Raw genomic sequence first — 26,904 nt, 5'->3', positions numbered from 1 at the left:
ATCCTTTATTAAAGCTCAAATAATAAGGAAGCGGGTTATGAAAATAAACTCAGAAACTGACATTTCTCTGTGTGGTCAGCGCAGTGTCTATGAGTTGCGTGAAGTGACCAGGGAAGAGACTGAATCTTCTCCCGGTTGATGTACACTCTGGTGCGGGGACACTCGCACACGTTTGCTGCAGCTAGATTATAATGTGATGGCTCGCGACATAGTGAATCATAATATGTGTGTCACGTTCACTGTGTGTATCTTATCATGAAGAAAATCGGTGATATGCAGCTCTTTTAAGAAGAGAAAGTTTGTATTTGGTGAATTAAAGATTGATCGAAGTGAACAAAGGTGAGAGAGTGTAGTCTTAGCCCATTATACACTGGAACAAAATACGCTTTTGATTAGTCCTTTTTGGCTTGTTTTCCGGCATAATATCTAAGGGGGCTTTCACACTGGGCACGTTTGCTGTGGTCCGATTCTGAGTGTGATTGTTCCTGGTGCCCCCGCAGCGTTGGTCTGGTTTCACACTCACTTGATTCTATCAAACCCCGGTCCATTTGCGTTCATCTTACGTCATCACAAACACGCATGGAGAACACAACGCGACTCATCATACTTTTTGTTTTTTGTTATTTTGGTGCCATTATGCACAGCAGAGTGAACGACAACTGCGTATATGTGCGCTTCATGGCGTAACCCATCAGATGTCCAGGGGAAGGCGGCTTGCTGCTGCTCGCAAACGGCGTTTTTTGAGGAGACAGCTGATTGCAAGGAATTCATTTGCATCTTTGTTTACACTGCATGCTTGCATTCGTGTCCAAGGTAAAGTTATCGCCACTGTCATCTCCTATTATACCCTGCATTTATAACCTAAAATAGTATTTATATATTGTATTTATAAGGTGTATAGATAGACAGATAGACAGACAGACAGTATTTATAGTGTTGATTGTACTTGTATGACATTGTGGTGTCATTACTTTTTTGGGACTTTCAAGAATGTGTGGATCCTCGTGTGTTGTCGAAACTAATGATATCGTCATCTGCTAAAATGCATGCGCAGGTTAATTTACTTCCTGAATGAGTGCGCACCCGAGTCCGAGTTGCTTTCACATTCACGCGAATCGAGCTACAGTTCCATTGCAACCGAACTCAGACCACCTCCTACAGGTAGTTTCGGGTTCAGTACCGCGGTGTACTCTCGCATGACAGCTTTCACATTACCAATTTTTCATGCGAATTGTGCTCTGTTTCGAACTAAACTGCCAGTGTGAAAGCACCCTTAAACTCCTTTAAAACAACATACATTTACTTTAGGAGCTATACTGCAGAAGAAAAAAATGTATCGTAGAATGTTGAATACAATATTTAATAAGGGCTCGACATTAACGCTTGTCCAGGACAAGTGGATTTTTGAAGGGGCAAGTGAAAGAGTATTTGCCCAACCGAACAAGCAGACTGATTAAAACATCAATAACGAAAAATAACCAGCTATATTTGTGATAGCCTAGGCCTGTGTCACTATTATTCTGCTGTTGAAAGTAATCCAGAGCAAGCAATTTTATAATTCGCTAGCGATCTAGTAACAGCTGTGCCCTGCTTGATTGACAGATGGCATGTGTGTGCTGAACAAGCACGTGTTCCAAAAATGTTCGTGCTAATGTGCACCTGAACGGTCAAATACATTTCAAAAGTCCTCCAAAATGCCCGTCTTGGTGAGGTATTCATGTAAACACAGAGAGTGATGTCTAAAGTGAATGTAAACGGCAGAGAAAAAAATCTGATTTGTATTAAAATGTAGGACTTGTAAGTATAAATGTAAGTTAATAGACCTGCTGCCGTCTAGTGTAGTGTGTCATTATAATAATCAAACAACCATAACAAGAAAACACTCACTGCTCTTGACTGGCTAACTTTAATAGCTTTAAAAAGTACTAAAGTGCACCTATTATGATTTTTAAACGTGCCTAATTTTGTTTTAAAGGTCTCATTCAATAGATTTACATGCATCCAAGGTCAAAAAACACTTTAATTTGCTCATAATTTAAATTGCAGCATTACCTTTTTTCCCCCAGTGTCAAAAACGACTCCTCCAATGATCCGTTCTAAAAGATTCATTCTAAACTCCTCCTTTCAGAGATCCTACACTGCTCTGATTGGTCAGATGTTCCAGTCTGTTGTGATTGGTCTACCGCTTACAGCGCGTGTCGGAAAGGAAACGCCCACTAGCATATCAGAGTTTCAGCTCCGTCTGAAAAAATGTCTGTTTTACCTTACCAATTTGAGCCCGAGTCTGATAGTGATACATCGGAAGATCAACACGAACCACCATCGCAAGCGCGATGAGAACAGGACGTTTCTCTGTGGTAAGTTTATATGTAGTTTGACAATAACGTGAGTTAGCCGGTTAGCAGAGGCTAACAGCTAACAGGCTAACAGCCTGCACTGGCTGTACATGTAAACAGACCACAGGCGGGTTTTTTGTTACCAAATTATGTAGGTTAGTACAGGAAGTAAGTCTGGAATTACTAACGACTCGTTTCAGGTGTTCAGAATAGGTTCTTTCTTTTGGGTGTCAATAACTCCATATTTTGTGCACTTTGATTTTTGAAACTTTGCAGACTTTTTTACATTCACAAACAGCTATATAACACACTACATGAAAGATAATATTTGAAAAACCATAATAGGTGCTCTTTAATGTATTATAATCATACATTGAAGACCAGTAGTAGTTTTATGTTGCATTTCATTCTGAATGTTTACTTGCATACTTGATAGCCCACTGCTGTTAAAAACTTTTAAAGCTGTTAAAAAAAGCACTGAATTTTTTTAATTTGCATTTTTTGTTCTATTATTTTTAATCTATTTCTATTCATTGCTGTTTTTTATTGTTATTTTATTACTGACTGTTTATTAGTCTTGAATAATTACTTAAGAACTTGAAACCATTCTTCCATAATAAACATAAATCAAATCAAATCAAATCCAATCACTTTATTGTCACTCAACCATATACACAAGTGCAACAGTGAGTGAAAGTCTTGGGTGCAGTTCCAAGCAACATAGCAGTCATGACTGTGATGAGACATATACCATTTACAATAAACATCAGATTTACACACAATTTACATATCTAATATCCACATAATTACACACAACACAATATACAAATATACAAATAATAATATACAACGTACAGTGTATAATACAATATAGAATACACACACAATATAGAATACACAGTATACAATAAAAAAACAGTATATATATAAAATATACAGTAGGTTGTATTGTGCTGTATTGACATTCAGGCGGTCGGTTGATAGTCAGTTGCCAGTGTGTTGTTAAGAGAGAATATAATTTATGACAGTCTAGTGTGAGATTAATAAAGTGCAGTGCTGATGTATATTGATCGTGAGAGATCAAGAGTTCAAAAGTCTGATTGCTTGGGAGAAGAATCTGTCATGGAGTCGGCTGGTGCTGGTCCTGATGCTGCGATACCACCTGCCTGATGGTAGCAGTGAGAGCAGCCCATGGCTCGGGTGGCTGGAGTCTCTGATGATCCTCTGAGCTTTTTTCACACACCGCCTGGTATAGATGTCCTGGAGGGAGGGAAGCTCACCTCCGATGATGTGTCTGGCAGTTTGCACCACTCTTTGCAGGGCTTTGCGGTTGAGGGCGGTGCTGTTGCCGTACCAGGTGGTGATGCAGCCAGTCAGGATGCTCTCTACAGTGCTGGTGTAGAACCAAGTGAGGATGTGGTGGTTCATTCCAAACTTCCTCAGCCATCTCAGGAAGAAGAGGCGCTGGTGAGCCTTCTTCACAATGGCCTCAGTGTGGACGGATGTGATGTGGACACCGAAGAACTTGAAGCTGCTGATTCTCTCCACTGGTGCTCCATTGATGGTGATGGGGCTGTGTTCTCTGTCTTTTCTCCCAAAGTCCACCACAAGCTCATTGGTCTTACTGATGTTGAGGGAGAGGTTGTGCTCCTGACACCAGTGTCTCAGAGTGTGCACCTCCTCTCTGTAGGCTGTTTCAATGCATGGGTGCTACCAGAGCAGGTGCACCATTTTCAATGGGCCCTTTGAGGGCGCAAATAAACAGTGATGTGGCACAGGCTGAAATTGAGTTTGACACCCCTGTTTTAAGCTATTCCTCGACCAATATGTGTTAATACGGGTCCAGCGTTGCAGGCTTGTGGATGCGCGCACAACAGCACCACTGCTGAAAAAAATTCTTGGGGAAACACTGAAAGCTAATTTTAAATAATTTGTCTAAATGCGCTCTGGAACCACAATAAATTGTCCTGTCACAAACCTGGCTTGATTGAACCGCCGGAGACATATCAGACACATGAAGATTGTTTTACTGTGCTTCAGTGTGTTTTAGCAAAAGATGCATAGATCCATCTATATTGATGCTCACTGTTTGTCTCTGCTACGGTCTACTGTCATTAAAATAACCTGCAGCTCTTCTAAGTGGCACATCATGTCGTAGGCTGGGGGAGAGTGGCAACGCATGCAGAGCACAAAAGGGCATAAATGTAGCGTGTTCGGTGCTAGAGCAAAATATTTTAGGATACAGCACTGAAAGATCAGTGCTATCTAAGCTCCAGAGCTTTTGCAGTGTACACAGCTCCATTGTTTTGCCACACTTTTCACTTAAAGTGTAGAAACGTGAGATGGGGCAACCAATGTCATGATGTCTCGCAGTCCAGATGAAACCAATCCAGGGTTCGGACCCCGACTGCGGTCCATTAATTTGTGACCGCTGCTCTAGTGAGTAGGTGACCTTCCTCTCAAGCTGCAGCAAGCATGCGAGAGGGATGAGCACCTCCGTGCGAAAAAGTGCATCAGCCGGGTGCATTTTCAAACTCTGCCCTTTTGGGTCACTTCACACAAATCATAGAAGCAGCTCTGACCGCACAGAGAAATGCCAGTTTTGTAGTTTGTGCTCATTTATATGACTTCCTTTTTATTTGAACTTTAATAAAGTATGCATTAAAGATATAATGCTGGGTTGTTTGCTGGGTTGTTTCCTTTAAAGATGCTCTGACATGCAAGATTTGCTTCAGCAGAACACCAGCTCCAGCACCATTTGATTTCACGACGACACTGCTTTTGTATTTACTTATTTTGTATAATTCCCTCATACTTGCCGATCTACATCACCATAAGCTGTTTGGAAAGCTTGGAGTGCGTCTCACTGAGCCGCACCACGGACCGCACTAAATGCAGCTCTTGAAGAGCCCATGTAGATTAACCACTTCTGAAATGGACTTGAAGCTTTGTGCCATCTGCGGAGGTTCATGCCAAACTCCCACGAAAATATAAACTAAATTATTTTATCGAATGCAAAGTGCTCCGGTTTAAATTTCATATAACAATCGTTTAATTGCAAATGTTATTGTCAAACATGCAGTGTTAAGTGACACAGAGGAGCCTGAGATGATGGAATGAAGAAACACAGAATCTCAAAAGTCTTTCTTCATGTGAAATAAGGGCTTGTGGGATTAATCGGAGAGCCTCAAAGTAACATGTGAAAATGAAGAATTTTAGAGATAAATATTTTACTATTGCATATTTTAATATAATATAGTATAAATATATTATAATATAATAGCTATTCAGTTTGGCTGGGTTCCAACAACAACAGTGTACAACAGTGAAAATGCACCTCTTGATGCAATATGAGGTAAACACAACCGTTAATGAATGTAATCAGCATTTCATCATCAGCGCAACGTGTGGCCCAATTCTTCTAGCCGCGCTTACCCTGAATGCGCAGTATGCCCATGTGCCCGTAATTATTTGCACTAATTAGTGGGTTCACAAGGTGACAACACTCACAGTCGAGCCATTGCTGTCACAAAGAAGCACTACACTGTCAGAAAAAAGGGTACGGTTGGGGTCCATTTGTGATCACATAGGGTACAGCTTATGTGGTTGTACTCTCACTGGGACAAAGTTACACCTTAAGGTACTAATATGTACCCTTTAGGGATAGATAAGGTACAAATACATTTCTGTCCATAACAGGGTCCATGTATGTACCATTTCCCCCAAAAGAGGCACAAAATACTGTGATCAAGTGATTTGCCTGGTGGGAATGTGGTGGTTCAAGGCTGCCAAAGCCAAACCCTTCAAGTGCACGAAATTCACTTCATTGTCCAATACGTGATCTCAACAATTAAAAAAAATGCAACTGAAAATCACCCAACACCAACATAAACTTAAATAATAATTGATAAAAATAAAATGTTATACAGTAAAATAGTTCATGTTCTCTGGTCACATACAACAGGTGAAAAAAAAAAAAATAATACATATCTGACCTCTTGATTTTAGTGTTTATATTTAGAGCGTCAAAATGATTATTATTATTTATTTTTTTTTACATATAAAACAAATGAATTAAATTAAATTACAAACAGGTTTATCCCAGTTTATGCCATTTTATCCCATATAATTTATTCAAAGGAAGAGTGCAAACTTATGCACAATTAATACAAACTTTTTTAAACAAGAAAAACTTGTTACACAACACAGTGTAGGGCTTTATTCAAATTCATCCAATGGGATTGATTCACCGCGCGTGCTGTGCATGGGAAGTTTGAGATGTGCACGTACCGACGCTCGCAACATGATAATGGATCTCTGACTGTCGATGGAGGATCTTCTCCTCAAGTTAAAAGAACCTGGAAGACACTGAATAATCACATAAATTCAGAGGTACATTTAAATTTAAGTGTTGTTATAGTCGGTATTTCGTGTATTTGTCCAATTGTTGTGTTTGTAGGTAGTCATTTTCGTTGACGTGTTCGCATGCTAACCATATTTGCTCTACTGCCAAAATACTTAATTATACAGGCGCTTGAGAAAGCCAACATATTGTTTTCCTACTTCAGTTTAGTACGGAATAATTGACGATTATTGTATTGGTAAATGCACTGCAGCCGATACGCCTCAGGTTTGCATTCATTTTCAATAATTCGACGCTTGAGACAATCATTCCACTTATAGCAAAGCTAATACACCTCAAGACTTTTTTTGTCATGTCGAACTGATTTCTTGCACCACGTATTTAGCATGTTACAGTACGTGTCCACTGGCATAGAAGAAATCCACTCAAAGCCGCTCACCACGCCAGAGAGCTGGTGCTTTAGGCCGGAGTACAGCAAGTGTGTATCGGCTATGATTGTTTTTCGTCGACGAGCAATAATATCATTTTTAAAATGCGCGATTACAGTTGGAAAGATGCCAGCGTTAATTCCGAATGCCCAAAGTATTAAAAAACTTTTATAACACGTTTGCTTCCCCAGCCACAGTACAGTACTCTCACAATAATTCCAAGTATTATGACATTTATTGCCTGTAATCCTTGATTAAGCTTATGTTTCTCTGTCTTTGTTAGCATACTCGGCACCAATCTCTTGGAGCGTGTACCTCTGATTCTCGAGGAGGAGAGGAGTAAGGAGAAATTTGGGCACAATCATACAGTCTGAAGAAGCAAAGAGCCTGTCACAGGTCTGTGTCAGGGGTAAGTGGATTGTTGTAGTAGAACACATTAGCTAGCCAAGTGCACAATAGTGTTTTACAGGACATCTATTTTAAGTCTTCATTTTTATTTATATATTGCTTTTCACAATACATATAGCTTCTAATCATTGATAGCATTAACACTCTTTATAACTGAAGAGTAACAGTGCATCTTTGAGTAGTTGCAAAATTTAAGTTCAGATAGGGAAAATTGTTTGTACATTTGAGATTTAACAAATATTTTCCTCAGCACTTTTTATTTGGCTCCAACAGGATTTTGCCATCATTCATGTGGATGTACCTTTAAAGGACATGTAAATATTTTGCATGTACTGTATGGCAAGATGCTACCAGATACCTTGGTTGTTTAAGACCAGATGCAGCAAACTTTTTCATGGCAGACAAGGAAGTTAGAAGATGGAATGAATGGTGGACAAAAACTCTCCAGTGTAAGTAATATCACAGATAATGTAATGTCAATTCTCAGCTTAAAATACATGTTTGATTTCAGTGTAGCATGTGGAACAGCAGGTTAGAATTACATTGTAAAGACAAGGGGGACATGAAAATGAGAGGGGCACATAATTTTTCTGTAACCTGGCCATTTTAATATTGCTGAAAAGTTGTTGAATCGTTTACCCAAAAAAGGAAAATTCTGTCTTTTACTCTCCCTAATGTAATTTCAAACCAACATGACTCTTTTCTTCTTTGTTACACAAAATGTGAATTTCTGATGGCAGGACATAAACCACAGTAGAAGTATTTGAAATAAATGGTGCAATGTATTCCAAGGTTTCTGTAGTGATATGATCACTTTGATGAACAGAACATAATTTAAGTTGTTATTTACTATCAAATTAAAGCAATAAAGCACTGAAAACCTCACTGGTTCTCACTGCATCCTGTGAACAAACTTGGAATATATTGTAAGTAGCATTGATTACTTAAACTGTAAAAATTCAATATTTGAATTGCTCCTGTTTGAGTTGTTTTTTTATATTGATAACATAACCTTGAAGGGATGTTGCAAGCTGCTGGCACCCTTCATGATATAATATTGGGATGAGACTTTAATCTTTTGATGGACTCAGTCCTTGATCATAGTGAAGCAAAATGTGTAAGCCCCCTAGAGCAACACTGACACTTCACAGGATGTGTAAAAATCTTGGTCATATATATTTGGAGTCTTTTGAACCCATCTGGTAGGGACTATACATTCTTTTCATCAGTCCATAAGATTTATTCTAGAAAATATTTTTTTTTTTAATATATATATATATATATATATATATATATATATTTAAGTCCCTCATTTCATCTGTTGTTGATTGTTCAATTGGAAACATTTTAGTCTCAGATCACGCCCTGGTGAGTTTTGAGGTGCTGCCACATACAGAGAAAAAGAAATCATATAGTTGGCGCTCTATACAAGATGGCGCCACAGATGGCCGCCTCGGTGTGTAGCTCTTCAGTTCTTTTGTTGTTTTTGTTTGTTTGTCCTGTGTTTAGTAATATTTTTCCAGTCAGTTTTACCAGGGATGAACTGCTGAACATTCGGCAGCATATACCAGACAACCTTTTCCTGGTTTTTGAATATTCAGACGTTTTGCTGGATACTTTAGTTGGAGGCGCGGCTGTGTTGTTGGGAGACGCAGGCGAGGGAGACAAGCAGGCGCGCTGGTCAGGCTCCGTCGGCATGGCTTTCGAACAATGCTGCCGAGCATTCATCTAGCAAATCTCCGCTCTCTTCCTAACAAAACAGACAAACTACATCTCCTCACCCATACAAACAAGGACTTTTCAAACTCTGCTGCCTTGTGCTTCACAGAAACCTGGCTGAGTGAAGCCATTCCAGACAGCGCGTTACATCTGCCGGGCTTTCAGCTGTTCAGAGCAGATCGCATCGCTTACTTAACGGGGAAAATGAGAGGCGGTGGAACATGCTTTTACATCAATGAAAGTTGGTGTACAGATGTAACAACGTTAGAGAGGATGTGCTGTCCTAATTTGGGAGTGCTCTTTATTAACTGTAAGCCATTCTACTCGCTGCGGGAGTTTTCCTCATTTATTCTGGTGAGTGTGTATATTGCGCCAAATGCGTGTGTGAACACAGCGCTGCAACAGCTGACTGATCAAATCACAGACACAGAACAACAATACCCGGACTCAGTTATTATTATTCTTGGGGATTTTAACAAAGCAAATCTCACACCTGAACTGCCCAAATACAAACAGCACATTACATGCCCCACCAGAGACAAGAACATACTGGATCATTCTTACACAACAATAAAAGGATGCATATCGCTCTGTCCCTAGAGCAGCTTTGGGACTCTCTGATCACTGTCTGGTTCATCTTCTTCCGACCTACAGGCAGAAATTAAAATCAACCAAGCCAGAAGAAAGGACTGTAAAGAGATGGACCAATGAAGCAGAGCTGGAACTACAAGCCTGCTTCGATTGCACAGATTGGAGTGTTTTTGAAGCTGCAGCCACAGACCTGGACGAGCTCACAGATACTGTTACATCATATATCAGTTTCTGTGAGGATATGTGCATTCCTACTAGGACTTATTTAAAGTTCAACAACGACACACCGTGGTTTACAGCAGAGCTCAGGCAGCTTCGTCAGGCCAAAGAGGATGCTTACAGGGGTGGGGATAAAGTCTTGTACAATCAGGCCAGGAACACACTGAACAAGGAAATCACAGTGGCTAAAAGTAGATACTCTGAGAAGCTGAAAAACAAGTTTTCAGCTTGCGACCCTGCATCAGTGTGGAGTGGCATGAAACAACTCACAAATTACAGGACTCTTACCCCCAACCCTGTGGTGGACCAACAACTGGCTGATGACCTGAATGTGTTCTACTGCAGATTTGAAAGGCCTAGTCTCACACCCCATACCCACTCTGATCTTCACTTCATACAAACACCTCCTGCAACCCCCCTCCTGCTACTCAACCTGCACTTAAGATCTGTGAAGATGATGCGAGTCGGGTCTTTCGGAAACAAAAGACGAGGAAAGCTTCAGGCCCATATGGCGTCTCACCAGCGTGTCTTCGATCCTGTGCTAACCAGCTGGCCCCCATCTTCACACAGATCTTCAACAGATCACTGGAGCAGTGTGAAGTCCCAAGCTTCAAACGCTCAATCATTATTCCTGTCCCAAAGAAACCAAAAATCACAGGACTTAATGACTACAGACCTGTCGCCCTGACGTCTGTGGTCATGAAATCACTTGAGAGACTGGTGTTGGCCCACCTGAAGAACATCACTGGACCCTTTCTATATCCCCTTCAATTTGCTTATCGAGCAAACAGGTCTGTGGATGATGCTGTCAACATGGGATTGCATCATATCCTGCAACATCTGGACAGACCAGGGACATACGCAAGGATACTTTTTGTGGACTTCAGTTCGGCTTTCAACACCATCATCACAGCTATACTCCAGAATAAATTACACCAACTCTCTGTTCCCTTGTCTATCTGTCAGTGGATTACCAGCTTTCTGACGGACAGGCAGCAGCTTGTGAGACAGGGGAAACTCACTTCCAGCACCTGTACAATCAGCACTGGTGCCCCCCAGGGATGTGTGCTCTCCCCAATACTCTTCTCCCTCTACACCAATGACTGCATCACCAAGGACCCCTCTGTCAAACTCCTGAAGTTTGCAGACGACACCACTGTCATCGGCATTATCCGAGATGACGATGAGTCTGCATACAGAAGGGAGGTTGAACAGCTGGCTGTCTGGTGCAGTCAAAACATCCTTGAGCTGAACATGCTCAAAACGGTGGAGATGATTGTGGACTTTAGGAGGAACACCCTAACACTGCCCCCCCTCACCATTCTAAACAGCACTGTGGCAGCAGTGGAGTCATTCAGGTTCCTGGGCACTACCATCTCACAGGACCTGAAGTGGGAGACACACATTGACTCCATTGTGAAAAAGGCCCAGCAGAGGTTGTACTTCCTTCGCCAGCTGAGGAAGTTCAACCTGCCACAGGCGCTGCTGATACAGTTCTACTCAGCAGTCATTGAGTCTGTCCTCTGAACTTCAATAACAGTCTGGTTTGGTTCAGCTAAGTAATCAGACATCAGAAGACTACAAAGGACAGTTCGGACTGCTGAGAGGATTATTGGTTGCCCCCAGAGTGAGGAAAAGGGCTGGAAAAAAATCACTCTGGACCCCACTCACCCTGCCCATTACCTTTTTGAACAGTTGCCTTCTGGCTGACGCTTCAGAGCTCTGAGCACCAGAACCGTCAGGCACAGGAACAGTTTTTTTCCCTCAGGCTATCCATCTCATGAACAGTTAAAATTGCCCCACTGAACAATAACTATGTGCAATACACAGTTTAGACTTTTTTATATTTATCCAACACATCCAACCTCTTCTGCCATTTCATTCCTCTGAAAAAAAAATACATTTGCACTGTACATAACTGATTTGTATTTGCACTGTACATAACAGATTTGTATTAGATTTCACTACATATGTGTATGTATGTGTGTACGTATGTGTATAATTAAAATATAATTTTTATTTATTTATTATCATCTATGTCTTGCTGCTGTTTTTGTATTGTTGTACACTGGAAGCTCCTGTCACCAAGACAAATTCCTTGTATGTGTAAGCACACTTGGCAATAAAGCTGATTCTGATAACAGTCAAATCTCTGTGGTCACTGGAGGCGCAGGCGCGATCACTTGACTTTTTCCCTGATAACAGTGTATAACATTTCTGGTCATACAGATTAAGAGTAAGACATCATTCGAAACTATAAAGGGTTTACTTTTATTTGTGTACACTCACAATAACAGCAAAACTTTGTGGATGCGCTTTCTGCCATCTCCGTCTCCGTGAACTTCTGTCTGGAGCATGTCACAAAAATGAACCAAAACTCAGCGTATACAGGTGCATCTCAATAAATTAGAATGTCGTGGAAAAGTTCATTTATTTCAGTAATTCAACTCAAATTGTGAAACTCGTATTAAAAAAATTCAATGCACACAGACTGAAGTAGTTTAAGTCTTTGGTTCTTTTAATTGTGATGATTTTGGCTCACATTTAACAAAAACCCACCAATTCACTATCTCAAAAAATTAGAATATTTTGACATGCCAATCAGCTAATCAACTCAAAACACCTGCAAAGGTTTCCTGAGCCTTCAAAACGGTCTCTCAGTTTGGTTCACTAGGCTACACAATCATGGGGAAGACTGCTGATCTGACAGTTGTCCAGAAGACAATCATTGACACCCTTCACAAGGAGGGTAAGCCACAAACATTCATTGCCAAAGAAGCTGGCTGTTCACAGAGTGCTGTATCCAAGCATGTTAACAGAAAGTTGAGTGGAAGGAAAAAGTGTGGAAGAAAAAGATGCACAACCAACCGAGAGAACCGCAGCCTTATGATTGTCCAGCAAAATCGATTCAAGAATTTGGGTGAACTTCACAAGGAATGGACTGAGGCTGGGGTCAAGGCATCAAGAGCCACCACACACAGGCATGTCAAGGAATTTGGCTACAGTTGTCGTATTCCTCTTGTTAAGCCACTCCTGAACCACAGACAACGTCAGAGGCGTCTTACCTGGGCTAAGGAGAAGAACTGGACTGTTGCCCAGTGGTCCAAAGTCCTCTTTTCAGATGAGAGCAAGTTTTGTATTTCATTTGGAAACCAAGCTCCTAGAGTCTGGAGGAAGGGTGTAGAAGCTCATAGCCCAAGTTGCTTGAAGTCCAGTGTTAAGTTTCCACAGTCTGTGATGATTTGGGGTGCAATGTCATCTGCTGGTGTTGGTCCATTGTGTTTTTTGAAAAGCAAAGTCACTGCACCCGTTTACCAAGAAATTTTGGAGCACTTCATGCTTCCTTCTGATGACCAGCTTTTTAAAGATGCTGATTTCATTTTCCAGCAGGATCTGGCACCTGCCCACACTGCCAAAAGCACCAAAAGTTGGTTAAATGACCATGGTGTTGGTGTGCTTGACTGGCCAGCAAACTCACCAGACCTGAACCCCATAGAGAATCTATGGGGTATTGTCAAGAGGAAAATGAGAAACAAGAGACCAAAAAATGCAGATGAGCTGAAAGCCACTGTCAAAGAAACCTGGGCTTCCATACCACCACAGCAGTGCCACAAACTGATCACCTCCATGCCACGCCGAATTGAGGCAGTAATTAAAGCAAAAGGAGCCCCTACCAAGTATTGAGTACATATACAGTAAATTAACATACTTTCCAGAAGGCCAACAATTCACTAAAAATGTTTTTTTTATTGGTCTTATGATGTATTCTAATTTTTTGAGATAGTGAATTGGTGGGTTTTTGTTAAATGTGAGCCAAAATCATCACAATTAAAAGAACCAAAGACTTAAACTACTTCAGTCTGTGTGCATTGAATTTATTTAATATACGAGTTTCACAATTTGAGTTGAATTACTGAAATAAATGAACTTTTCCACGACATTCTAATTTATTGAGATGCACCTGTACTTGCCTCGCAGACATGAGAAATGTGTCTATAGAAAGCTTGAACTATCTACACACATTAGCTGTTATGTTTTATTTAATTAATTTAATGTTGAAAAGGTTAGCTTTTTTAATTAAATATGCTATAAGTTGATAATTGTCATTTTCTTCAATCATCTAATTATTAGAACACCTAAAATATGTTGCTTGTGTGTTTGCTTCAGCCAGTGGAAGGCATGGTACAAGTGTATGTGTGCACATGATCAGGATGGTACCACCTCTGCCTCATTTTGAGCCAGGAAAAATCCTGAAAAGGCTAGCGTTCGACTGTACGCAGATGCTAAACGTTCACATCAAAACCAAAATATACACTGGGCTTAAGCCTCCGTTACTAATTAAAAATATTTTTTCGTTTTAACATTTTGGTAATTAGTAATCCTCGTATAGAAACACAATAAATAAATAGTTTATTTCTATTGGACTGTAAATCCATCTCTCCATGAATCTCTCTCTGTGCAACGTAGGCACTGTTTAGCGTGCATGCACACTCGCAAAGTTCCTAGGGCTGGGAATTGCCACAGACCTCCTGGTTTGATATTACAACGATATTTCCTAGCCGATTCAATATGTATTGCGATACTGTGATTCAGTAAGTATTGCAGTTTGATGTTTTGAACTTTAAGTCTTTTTTATCATAAAGAAATGTTTATTCAAGAACAGTTGTGTCTGAAATGCCAATTGTTTTTACTCAAAAGTAAAAAAGTTAGGGATGTGCAAAACTATCAATTTAAAATTACCAATGGACCAGTCAGTGCGTTGTCTGATCTAGGCGACTAGTTAGTGCAAAGGAACCCATGTATAAGACTGCATTACGTCCATTTGTATTCAACAAATAAAAATATACTATATATTATTAACTTATTAGACAAATTTTTGTTATTTTAGAATATAAAATATACAATGAATTATGATAGGCTAATACTATTATAACTTTGCAACATACAAATGGAGGCTAAATATTACACTTGTTCAAGAACCGTTGCTGGGACTGTTCTGAATTTACACAAATGACAATTCACCTGTAGTGCCAATGTCGTTGCATGTTATTTGCATATGCATCCTGAGATGGTCTGAGCTCCTATGCAGTGTTCTCATAGACAACAATATTCTTACAAATTGCTCCCAGATGACTGACAGAGTAAAAAAAGTGAGACCTCACAATTTCCGCAAGACAAGACAGCGTTGTGCACACTGGCGCCTAGTGTAAATGAACTTCTAATCAAAAAAGCAAATCAGACACGCATCGCCGGGATTTATTTTGTCTGTTCTTCAAAATATAATCAGGTGTGTTTCTTCAAGCACGCATCTTTGTGTCTAGCGGCATTTCTTGTCGACAGTTGTGGGTAAATGTGCGAAATTACCCAGCACTGCACATGAATACCCTGGCTGTTAGATTATAAATATTGTGGAGGGCACGACATGTAGTTCACGGCATCCAACAGTCTTTATTAAAGCAGTGTCAGACAGAATCTGCAGAGTGACTCCTGACAAATACTCTGCACAACATCTCAAATAAACTTTTGGATTATGCATAATAACAGGAACGTTAATCACAGCAGAGGATTTTGACATCCGACAGTCAACAAACTAGGGATGCACCGATCTGATACTGACGTTTTTAGATGGATCGGGTATCGGTCCGACGAGCCTGATCCAAATCCGATACTGTGTATTAGTCATGTTCGTTCCTCTCAAGCTCCAAAAATGACATAAAAGAACCATAAAAACACCACTGAAGTAGTTCATATGACTCGTGCATTTTATTCAAAGCAACTTGAAGATGTGCGATAGCTCTGTGAATCACAAAAGGCTGTGTTTAATAAGTAAATATATAATATGCAAGTGCAGCGCCAGCGCGTTATTGAATGGCGCTGCTCTGTTTACACACACACACTCGCGGCTATTTTTAGCCTTCACGCGCTGCGCAACATTTGAGCGCTACTCACGAAAACATCTCAGATGTAGATGCTCAATAGTTCGGTTCACTTATAATATGCATTTAGAATGGCGTCGGAGGTGCATTTTACCAGAATTTGAATAAGTGAATTAAACTACTGTGAACTTGCTAACAAACAGACACATACAGGACTTCCTGTAGAGTTCAGAATGTCAAAATAAAAAATTTTTTAGACTGGAATTACTGTTAATTTTGCTGCAGCACTATCCAGTAGACTAGTTAACAATAAAGTTTTTCTTAATAGTTTGTACATTTATATTGAAATAATGTGTAGTTAAAGGTTTGTGTTTCTTTAAATATAATTAGCATCACTCAGTGAGGTATAGATATTCTAAACTGATTATGAAAAAAACAACACTGGTATCAGATCGGTATCGGCTGATACTAAGATTTTAGATATCGGAATCGGAAGAGAAAACGTGGTATCGTGGCTGTAGCAGTGGTGCATTAAAGGACTAATTGTAAAGAATTAAAGAGACAAAACATCTCCGAGAGAAAACCCTGTTAATGTGGAACTCTGCACAAATATAGCTTCCTATATTTATCTAGTAGTCATTGTAGCATTAAGATAAACATGTATTTTTTTTTAGTAAATAAAAATAATCTATTTTTCATCAGGGAGACGATTTTAAAATCATTTGGTTCAAGAATCACGATTTGTATTTTGTTCCCAGCCCTATTGTTCCCACAATATTTATTATTATAGTGCCATTTCACAATTCCTGACATTTAATCATAAAAAACATTCCCAGTTAGTATCACTACTTTATTTTAAAAATGTTAAATGTCAGAATAATAGTAGAGAGAATGATTTTTTTTTTTTTTTTAATCACATTCCCCAGTGGGTCTGAAGTTAACATACACTTTGTTAGTATTTGGTAGCATTGCCTTTAAATTGTTTAACTTGGTTCAAACATTTTGGGTAGCCTTCCACAAGCTTCTCACAATAGGTTGTTGGAATTTTGGCCCATTCCTCCAGACAGAACTGGTGTAACTGAACAGAACTGGTCAGGTTTGTAGGCCTCCTTGCTCGCACATGCTTTTTCAGTTCTGCCCACAAATTTTCTATCAGATTGAGGTCAGGGCTTTGTAATGGCCACTCCAATACCTTGAATTTGTTGTCCTTAAGCCATTTTGCCACAACTTTGGAGGTATGCTTGGGGTCATTGTCCATTTGGAAGACCCATTTGCGACCGAGCTTTAACTTCCTGGCTGATGTCTTGAGATGCTGCTTCAATATATCCATATAATTTTCCTTCCTCATGATTCCATCTATTTTGTGAAGGGAACCAGTCCTTCCTGCATTAAAGCACCCCCACAACATGAAGCTGTCACCCCCATGCTTCACAGTTGGGATGGTGTTCTTCGGCTTGCAAGCTTCACCCTTTATCCTCCAAACATAACGATGGTCATTATGGCCAAAAAGTTAAATTTTTGTTTCATCAGACCAGAGGACTCCAAAAAGTAAGATCTTTGTCCCCTTGTGCACTTGCAAACTGTAGTCTGGCTTTTTATGGTGGTTTTGGAGCAGTGGTTTCTTACATGCTGAGCAGCCTTTCAGGTTATATTAATACAGGACTTGTTTTACTGTGGATATAGATACTTATCAACCTGTTTCCTCCAACATCTTCAAAAGTCCTTTGCTGTTGTTCTGGGATTGATTTGCACTTTTCACATAAAACTACGTTCATCTCTAGGAGACAGAATGCATCTCCTTCCTGAGCGGTATGATGGCTGCGTGGTCCCATGGTGTTTATACTTGCATACTATTGTTTGTACAGATGAACATGGTACCTTCAGGCATCTGGAAATTGCTCCCAAGGATGAACCAGTCTTGTGGAGGTCCACAATTGTTTTCTGAGGTCTTGGCTGAATTCTTTTGATTTTCCCATGATGTCAAGCAAAGAGGAACTGAGTTTGAAGGTAGGCCTTAAAATACATCCACAAGTACACCTCCAATTAGCCTATCAGAAAGTAATTGGCTAATTGACTAAAGGCTTGACATAATTTTCTGGAATTTTCCAAGCTGCTTAAAGGCACAGTTAACTTTGTGTATGTAAACTTCTGACCCACTTGATTTGTGATATAGTCAATTAAAAGTGAAACAATCTGTCTGTAAACAATTGTTGGAAAAATTACTCATGTCATGCACGAAGTAGATGTCTAAAACGACTTGCCAAAACTATAGTTTGCTAATATGAAATATGTGGAGAGGTTAAAAAATGAGTTTCAATGACTTCAACCTAAGTGTGTGTAAACTTCTGACTTCAACTGTATACATTTAACAACTAGGTAATGTTTCACAATGTAACATTAGCGTAATTCAATATGCTAATTGCATTTGATATAAAACAAAGCAAAATCACTATGGCTATTATTATTATCAGAGCTATTCAGCTGCAAGGTGAAGATGACCATTTAAAACAGTCTACTTCATATCATCCTCATTACACACCTGTTACATTTTTCATTTCTGGACTGTACATGTACTTACTTTTCTTTGTGTATTAGTCAGTTTTTGTCTTGTTTGGGTGGTTTAATTTCATATTTATATCCACATTCTTAATTCATAAAATTAGGCCTAATATCTACCCACAGTATAGAAGACGTCACAACCGATTTAGCAACAAGGTCACCTCTTTCAGGAATTCATGTTACATTCAACCAACAATCAAATCTTTAACTCAGTGACAAAATCTTTGATCCAGCTAGTGAAAACACTACACATTAGGAATGTGCAGAACAACTAATTTCACTGACGTTTAAACGTAAATTGTCAACTAGTCTAAAAAGTAAGAAACACTCAGAAAACAGTCAAGAAACATTGTGTTTATGCGACTCATTTAAAATACTTATTCTATTCCAACTGCAGCAAAATCTGACAATAAATTCCAGTGAAAAGGGGCACTTACACTCACTGTGCACTTTATTAGGTACATTATGGTGCTGATAAAGTGCCTGATGTGGTCTTCTGCTTTTGTAGCCTCAAGGTTCGACCTGTCGTTCATTCTGAGATGCTATTCTGCTCAGTACATTACAGAGTGGATATCTAAGTTACTGTAGCCTTTCTGTCAAGTCGAACCAGCCTGGCCATTCTCCGTTGACCTGTTTCATTCTCAAGGCATAGTCCATAGAACAGCCGCTCACTGGATGTTTTTGGTTTTTGGCATTATTTCAAATCAAATCAAATCAAATCACTTTATTGTCACACAGCCATATACACAAGTGCAATGATGTGTGAAATTCTTGGGTGCAGTTCCAATCAACATAGCAGTTGTGACAGTGATGAGACATATACCAATTTACAATAACATCAAATTAACACAACACAATTTAAACATCTGTTATACACATAATTACACTCAACAATATACAAATAATAACATACACTGTACAGTATACAATACGCTGTTTTTGTTTTTGTTTTGTTTTTTTTACTATATAGATACACATTATTCAATAAAAATTAAAAATTAAAATATATATATTAAAAAAAAAAAATATATATATATATATATATATATATATATATATATATATATATATATATATATATATATATATAGAATGTACAGTATTGTACTGTATTGACATTCAGGCTGTCGGTTGATAGTCAGTTGTTAAGAGAGACATAATATAATAATAATAATATAATTTATGACAGTCCGGTGTGAGATATAAGAGTAAGGGTAATAAAGTGCGGTGCTGATGTATTTTGATCGTGGGAGATCAAGAGTTCAGAAGTCTGATTGCTTGGGGGAAGAAGCTATCATGGAGTCGGCCGGTGCGGGTCCTGATGCTGTGATACCGCCTATCTGATGGTAGCAGTGAGAACAGCCCATGGCTCGGGTGGCTGGATTCTCTGATGATCCTCCGAGCTTTTTTCACACACCGCCTTGTATATATTTCCTGGAGGGAGGGAAGCTCACCTCCGATGATGTGTTTGGCAGTTCGCACCACCCTTTGCAGTGCTTTGCGGTTGTGGGCGGTGCTATTGCCGTACCAGGCGGAGATACAGCCAGTCAGAATGCTCTCCACAGTGCAGGTGTAGAACCGTGTGAGGATGTGGCGGTTCATTCCAAACTTCCTCAGCCATCTCAGGAAGAAGAGGCGCTGATGAGCCTTCTTCACAACGACTTCAGTGTGGACGGACCATGTGAGTTCCTCAGTGATGTGGACACCCAGGAACTTGAAGCTGCTGATTCTCTCCACTGGTGCTCCATTGATGGTGATGGGACTGTGTTCTCTGTCTTTTCTTCTGAAGTCCACCACAAGCTCCTTTGTCTTACTGACGTTGAGGGAGAGGTTGTGCTCCTGACACCAGTGTGTCAGAGTGTGCACCTCCTCTCTGTAGGCTGTTTCATCATTGTCAGTGATCAGACCTACCACCGTCGTGTCATCAGCAAACTTAATGATGGCATTGGAGCTATGTGTTGCCACACAGTCATGTGTGTACAAGGAATACAGTAGTGGGCTGAAAACACAGCCCTGTGGGGCTCCAGTGTTGAGGATCAGCGATGAGGAGATGTTGCTGTCCATTCTAACCACCTGGCGTCTGCTTGACAGGAAGTCCAGGATCCAGCGGCACAGCGAGCTGTTTAAACCCAGAGCCCGGAGTTTCTCATCTAGCTTGGAGGGCACTATGGTGTTGAATGCTGAGCTGTAGTCTACAAACAGCATTCTCACATAAGTGTTCTTTTTTTCCAGGTGGGAGAGAGCAGTGTGTATTGTAGATGCAATGGCATCATCAGTGGAGCGGTTGTTGCGGTAAGCAAACTGCAGCGGGTCAAGATTGAGTGGCAAGACAGAGCAGATGTAATCTCTGATTAGTCTCTCAAAGCATTTGCTGATGATGGGGGTCAGAGCAACAGGACGCCAGTCATTTAAACAAGTTATTTTTGATTGTTTTGGAGTAAACTCTAGAGATTTTTGTGCATTAAAATCCCAGGAGATCAGCAGTTACAGAAATACTCAAACCTGGCCCTCCGGCACCAACAATCATGCCACCGAGAAATCACTTCCCATTCTGATGGTTGATGCAAACATTACCTGAAGCTTCTGACACATATCTGCATGATTTTATGCATTGTATTGCTGCCACATGATTGGCTGATTTACATGAATAAGCAGGTGTACAGGTCTTCCTAATAAAGTGCTCAGTGAGTGTATCTCACTGAAATCTTGATTTCTCGATTAAAAAAAAAAAAAAAAAAAAAAAAACTTGTCAAAATGCAAATTCAAATTAATCGGAAAAATCGGCCACTCAGCCCTACTCCAGATATACTCTTTTTTAATAAATGTATTATTAATTATATTTAAAATATATCATTAACATGACAGTAATTTAAGTGCAGACTTATTGATTTATCGGTCGGCCGATATTAGCCTTTCACAGATATACCGATATGCGCAGATATGAAAAAAAATTTCAGAACATATAATGCTGAAAACAATGCTTTAGAATTGGTGTCAATGTAGTTTGTCCAGCAGAGCGCGCTCCAAATCCACTGTTTAGAGCTGAGCTGATGGTGGTTCTGCTGACAGTGCAGAGTTAAGCGGTGCGGAATTAAGCAGTTGCTAACTAGTTTGTGAAATACATACTGGAAAGTTCATAAAAATGACCCATCATTTTCCCTTTTCAATATAACTAATATAATGTTAACCCTTTCCCTGACAACCATGTCACTCATGTTTATTACATCTGTTTGCTATGTTAGCCAGGTGTAGTTTGTCAGAGCATCTTTTTACTGCTCAGCAGACAATGGTGTGGTGGTGGATTGTGTCTGTTGAGTGTTGATTTCACGCTATGTTGTTACCTAGTTGGTGAGATGCAGTGCTGGAAAGTAAATAAAGTCCATCTTTTGCTCCGTGACAACGAGCTTATAGCTAACTAGCTAACCACGTAGCTACTTTCATCCCACAGTCAGCAATTGACTGATACTAAACATACGGTACTGATTTTTATTTAGCTATAATTTGAATTTATTCTTTATTTAAATGGGCAGTAACTGACTGATACTGAACATACAGTACTGATGTTTATTTAGCTATTTATTGTATCTTCATTTTCTCAGGGTAATGTCAAATATTCTTTGATAAAAATATTTAAGAAAGCAGCCTTCTGAGTACCTTTGCGTAGTTCTATCTGTGCAAAATCGGTGCACAATCCTCATAGAAAAGGTCCGTTTTCATTCCAGCTCAAAAATGTAATCTGTGAATTTTCCCCCTCTAAAATTGGTATCGGTCTCAAAAATCCCATATCGGTCGGGTACTAGTAAAAATGTAAAACCAAACAAAAGTGTGTAAAAATGTTGAACAGTTTAACGGAGAAAAATATTGACCGACTAGTTACACCTGTGTCGACTTGCAGCATCAGAACAGATAACTAGTCTCGCACATCCCTACTACACATGGCCCAAATGCTTACGGCATGACTAAAGTTTACGGATGATCGAAAACCCATGATCTGCTAAACTAAACTCTTTGCTTAAAAACAAGTGTAAATGGCAGGATGGCTGAGAACAATATCAGGTATTTATGAATTCATACATGTATATTATTTAGCTCTGGACATGACTTTGATTTTTTGCATGACTTTTTGAAGTCATGATCGAATAAACAGCTTTTTTTAATTTTAGTGTTAGGGCCTGTGAAAATTTTGGCAGGGCAAGAAAAAATCCTTAGCGTTGAGCCCTGATGTGTGACCAGTTGAAGACTGGAAAACACTGAACATTGGCTCAGTACACAGAATACATATTTCAAAGCTGTGTGTTTTTATTGTAGCAAGAGAGTTGAGTAATTGGTATATTTAAAAATTTCAAATACAATATTATTTGTCATTTATTATTAAGACCAGAAGCCCTGAGACGTGACATCATACCCTGCCCGTTGTCGTGTCTGAAAATTTTTTGTGCGTGCTCAAAGTTTAGTTTGACCACCCCTTCACTGTGTTATGTAATGTTGTGCAACTTAATTTAGTGCAGTTACTACCTGCATCCAACTATTTTTGTGTGCATAATAATTCCTGATTGGAAACGATTGATATGCGAATAAACTCTCAAAATTCGCATAAACTTTAATGCTCTAAGAGGAGGTGGATTTTCAAGAGTTTCGCATTAGCTAAAATGCGCATTAAAATGATGGAAAAGGCTTATTCGCATGAACGATGACGTGTCATGACCATTTGTAAAGCGGTGATGGCAATATGCTCGTCAGATGGTATAAGTGTGCGAGAGCTTGATGTGTCTGGCTCAACGAAAGGCCTGACCATGGCATACAATTCTTCAAATGTAGCCCTGGTTAGTTGAAAGTGTTTCACCCACTGATTGTCGTTAAAGTGGGTCCTCAAAACCCACCAGAACTGTTTTGAGCGTGGGCTCTACCAGGTATATGGATGCTGTCAGCGAATGGGAATAGCCATTTGAGCCCTCATTATGTAAGCTATTGCACTTATTCTGTGACGTCTCCTAGCAGCATATAATAACATAATGCACAATTGCTTTATTACAGTGAATACAACTCTCCCAGAAGCAAAGAGCATTCAGCTGCTCCATGACAAAAAGGCGGGCTCCGTCAAGATAATGCGCATTTACAGTTCATGGAAACGCACAATGTTTCACATATTCTTTAGTCAAATTTTCAGAAATGTGCATTAAAAATGCAAAACATTTTAATGGAAACCCAGCTACTGACTGGCTGTTCAAATGACACTGCCTGGTTCCCATCTCTACATGTAGTTTAAGATACAAATTATGAGTTTTCTTAAAATAAGATAATAATGTGAAAGAACTTTCATCCTGGACTTTCAGGTAATTAAATATCTCATAAATATAAATAGGCTAATCAAATAAAAGCCCTGATGCATTTTTAGAATCATCTGCAAAAAAAAATTTGAGTTTCCAGGCTTGTCATTTGTCTCTGCACAAAGACACAAGTTGACATTTGATAAGAGTCTGGTGAGTCACAGAGAGCTCAGGTTTCACATAGTTCAAGGCCAACAAAAATAAAACCTAAAAGCATACTGGGAAAATGTCGGACAGACACAATCATAGGCTCACAGTGCCATTGAGCTCTTCAAGAACAATGAACAAACCAAGTCCCTTTTTGTGGCCAAATCTGATCCAAATACACGCATACAGTTTTTATGATTTTGAGAGTAGGCTACAGACAACCGGGATTTATAGGTTCATGGCCAGTCATTATTTTTAATGTAACGTTGTCACACTAATGCCATTTCACCAGTTTTTACAGATGTTGAGCAGTTTTCCACCAAGACTATACTACACAAAAAGTGTTACACGCTCATTCACGCCACAGTCGTGTTTTTATATGATGGTCGACGCAAATAGCAGGTGAATACAATGGCATGTGTGAATTCTTTCAGGCACTGTTGTGGCCAGTCTTTGCAGGGTCCTAATGAAATCACATTTATGAGCAGACAGACAAGAGGAACAGCAAACTATTGCCGTGTGTACTAATATATGAAAAGTAACCCAGATCTTTTTATGGAGTAAACGGCCTTAGAACAACAGCAGGCATTTCCGGATTAAAAACTGTACACGCCGATAATAACAAACAACATATGTTACCAATGTGTAGCCTGTATCGTAAATTGGCACATATAAACTATAAGTGTGAGCCAATAATTGTAACCCTTTCCAATTTAACCACTATCAGTCACCTTCTCCCCCTTGTCGTTTCCACTTGTTGAAATAAAAATGGAGACTAAAAAAGGAAAGGCCAACTCCCCTCAGAAATACCACCCATTTATCATGGATGTAGTTGGGGGTTGGTTGATGGGGGAGGTGAAGAATGAGAAAAGCAAGTCACGGTTTTCTGAGTTTGCATAATTTTCGAATTCAAAGAAGGAAAGCTGAACACACAGACTTGGTCAAGGCATGCTATAAAGTTCTCATAGTCAGCAATATGGAAGCTGACAAAATATAAAAATAACACTGCATTGTGAGACAAGGTATACGAATCAAATAGATAAAAACGAAATGACAGCGGAGAACCGTACAACATAAAATATTTACTTAGTCCGAAGAATTATCTTGATGTACAATAGACACAACCTTTGTTTCTCAATAAATAAAGTGCGTCTAGAAAGTTACAAGAAGCCAAATCACAAGGTTAAGCAACTGACTACGGCATTTATTGTGTTCTCGGAGAACTATTACATCCAATCTGCCACAAGCACCATTGTTTTAAATACAAGCTTATAAACGTTAGGGTTATATACATTATACCATGTCAGTTTCCACAAAGAGACGTAAATATAAACCCAATAATAAGCCAACTAACATTAATAATGCTCAAAATTGACATATCCCAGGGTCTCAGTTTCTGCCCTCTTGTTTACAAATTAAGTTACATGGGTGTGCGAGATTTTTACCATTTTAGTGTATTACTTAAATTTGTATGGACTTTAAGGGAGTCTTTTTAAGCTAAGCTAATGGCTAACTAAAATGATTCCTTTCCTCACTTTGATGGCTTACAGGCGACTATAACAATGATGTCGAAATCGCTCCATGCATTCTTATGTATTATTGTCACGAATACTATGGACGTGATATATTGATGCAAAAGATAGTAACACAACAGAAGCCCGATCACTGAGAATGTTTACAGCAAAAAAAACAGTTCTTAGCGTGAGGTTCTCGCTAAAGTGTGATTGTGACTCTGGCTACATCAAGCTAACATGCAAATCAACTAAAACGACGTTCCATCATTAAAGAAAATAATTTGATTATTATTAACGTCAACATGACAATAAGAGACACTCAACCAAGAAGAGCAGAAAGACAATAAAACTACAATGTGTTGACAAACAAGAACTAAACTGAGCTCCCAACTTCTGCAGTAACTTCACCTAGTTCAAAACAGAATAACAAGCCATTACCACCAAAACCTTAATGAAAATAACAAAATTTAAAACTTACCTACAGCGTCGTCCAAATCAACTGTAATCCAATAGCCTATTAATTTGTGTGTGTGTGTGTCTGTGTTTTCAAACATTCCAACATCAATTCGAATCAGATCCGTAGGCCTTTTCTCGCGACCTCGATGTTTCCTATGAACTGTGAACCGCGCGGCTGCTCCAGCCCTCAGGATTTCTTTCAAACTTCTCAATGTCCCTTATGCAAGGGTTAAAAGTTTCATATTCTCTCCTGTTTAAGACACTGTACTGTCTTGTAATTTTAACGTTGGGTTGCCAAATAATACACCAACCTACAATTTTATTTTACAATAATTACTATTGATATTTTTAAGGGTATGTACAGCACTGTGTGATGCAAGGCTGTGGTTCTATCTCACGTCCTTTACATTTGCAGTATAGCCCATCCCCCTCCCAACACCGGCATCGGCCATGGCTCCCAGCAAACCAACGCTCAACCATAACACGGGGTTTCCTCCACGGTGGAGCAGGGGTTCATCATGAAGGCGGGCTTTAGCTTAAAGTTCCAACCTCTGTTATGATATAGGTCAGAAAAGTGTCAATCACTGTAAAAAAAAAAAAAAAACAAAAACAACAACAACAAAAACCAGAAAAGCCCTTATTCTATTGGATCTTAGCAGAGCTGAGGTTTTTGTGGGGTGCCTAGCACCTTTAGTCAGCATTTGTTGTGCTGGTTGAAAAGGCGGCCATGCGGTTGACATCTAAAAGCTATATAAAATGGATACTCTGAAAATTTTAATTTATGTTGCCTTACTAAATACACAAGCCGTGGAGTTTAATGGTCTTTCAAAAGGCATTTTTTTTTTTTCTTGTTTCTTTGTAAAATTTGTATTTGCTCTAAAGGGAATACCAGCTGTGTTACGGAATACTTCTCTAGCGGCACGGGGTCTCAGGGGCGCTATAGCAGAGAACGCAACACTAG

The 26,904-nt window shown here is 39.4% G+C and overlaps 1 protein-coding gene across 2 annotated transcripts in view; it reads right to left on the bottom strand.

The window, feature by feature from the left end:
- The window catches only part of LOC127446046 (histone-lysine N-methyltransferase SETD5-like), a 135,164-nt gene extending 108,769 nt beyond the window's left edge, over nt 1–26,395 (bottom strand). For both annotated transcript variants that reach the window (XM_051706664.1, XM_051706666.1), the window contains exon 1: nt 25,966–26,395. The gene's annotated coding sequence lies outside the window, so the exon portion shown is untranslated. The remainder of the gene's footprint in view (nt 1–25,965) is intronic.
- Between the last annotated feature and the right edge of the window lie 509 nt (nt 26,396–26,904).

The sequence above is a fragment of the Myxocyprinus asiaticus genome, chromosome 9 (genome assembly GCF_019703515.2).
Source record: "Myxocyprinus asiaticus isolate MX2 ecotype Aquarium Trade chromosome 9, UBuf_Myxa_2, whole genome shotgun sequence".
NCBI classification, from domain to species: Eukaryota; Metazoa; Chordata; class Actinopteri; order Cypriniformes; family Catostomidae; genus Myxocyprinus; species Myxocyprinus asiaticus.
The sequence above is the reverse complement of the archived record's forward strand: the minus strand, read 5'-3'. Positions and strand labels throughout refer to the sequence as shown.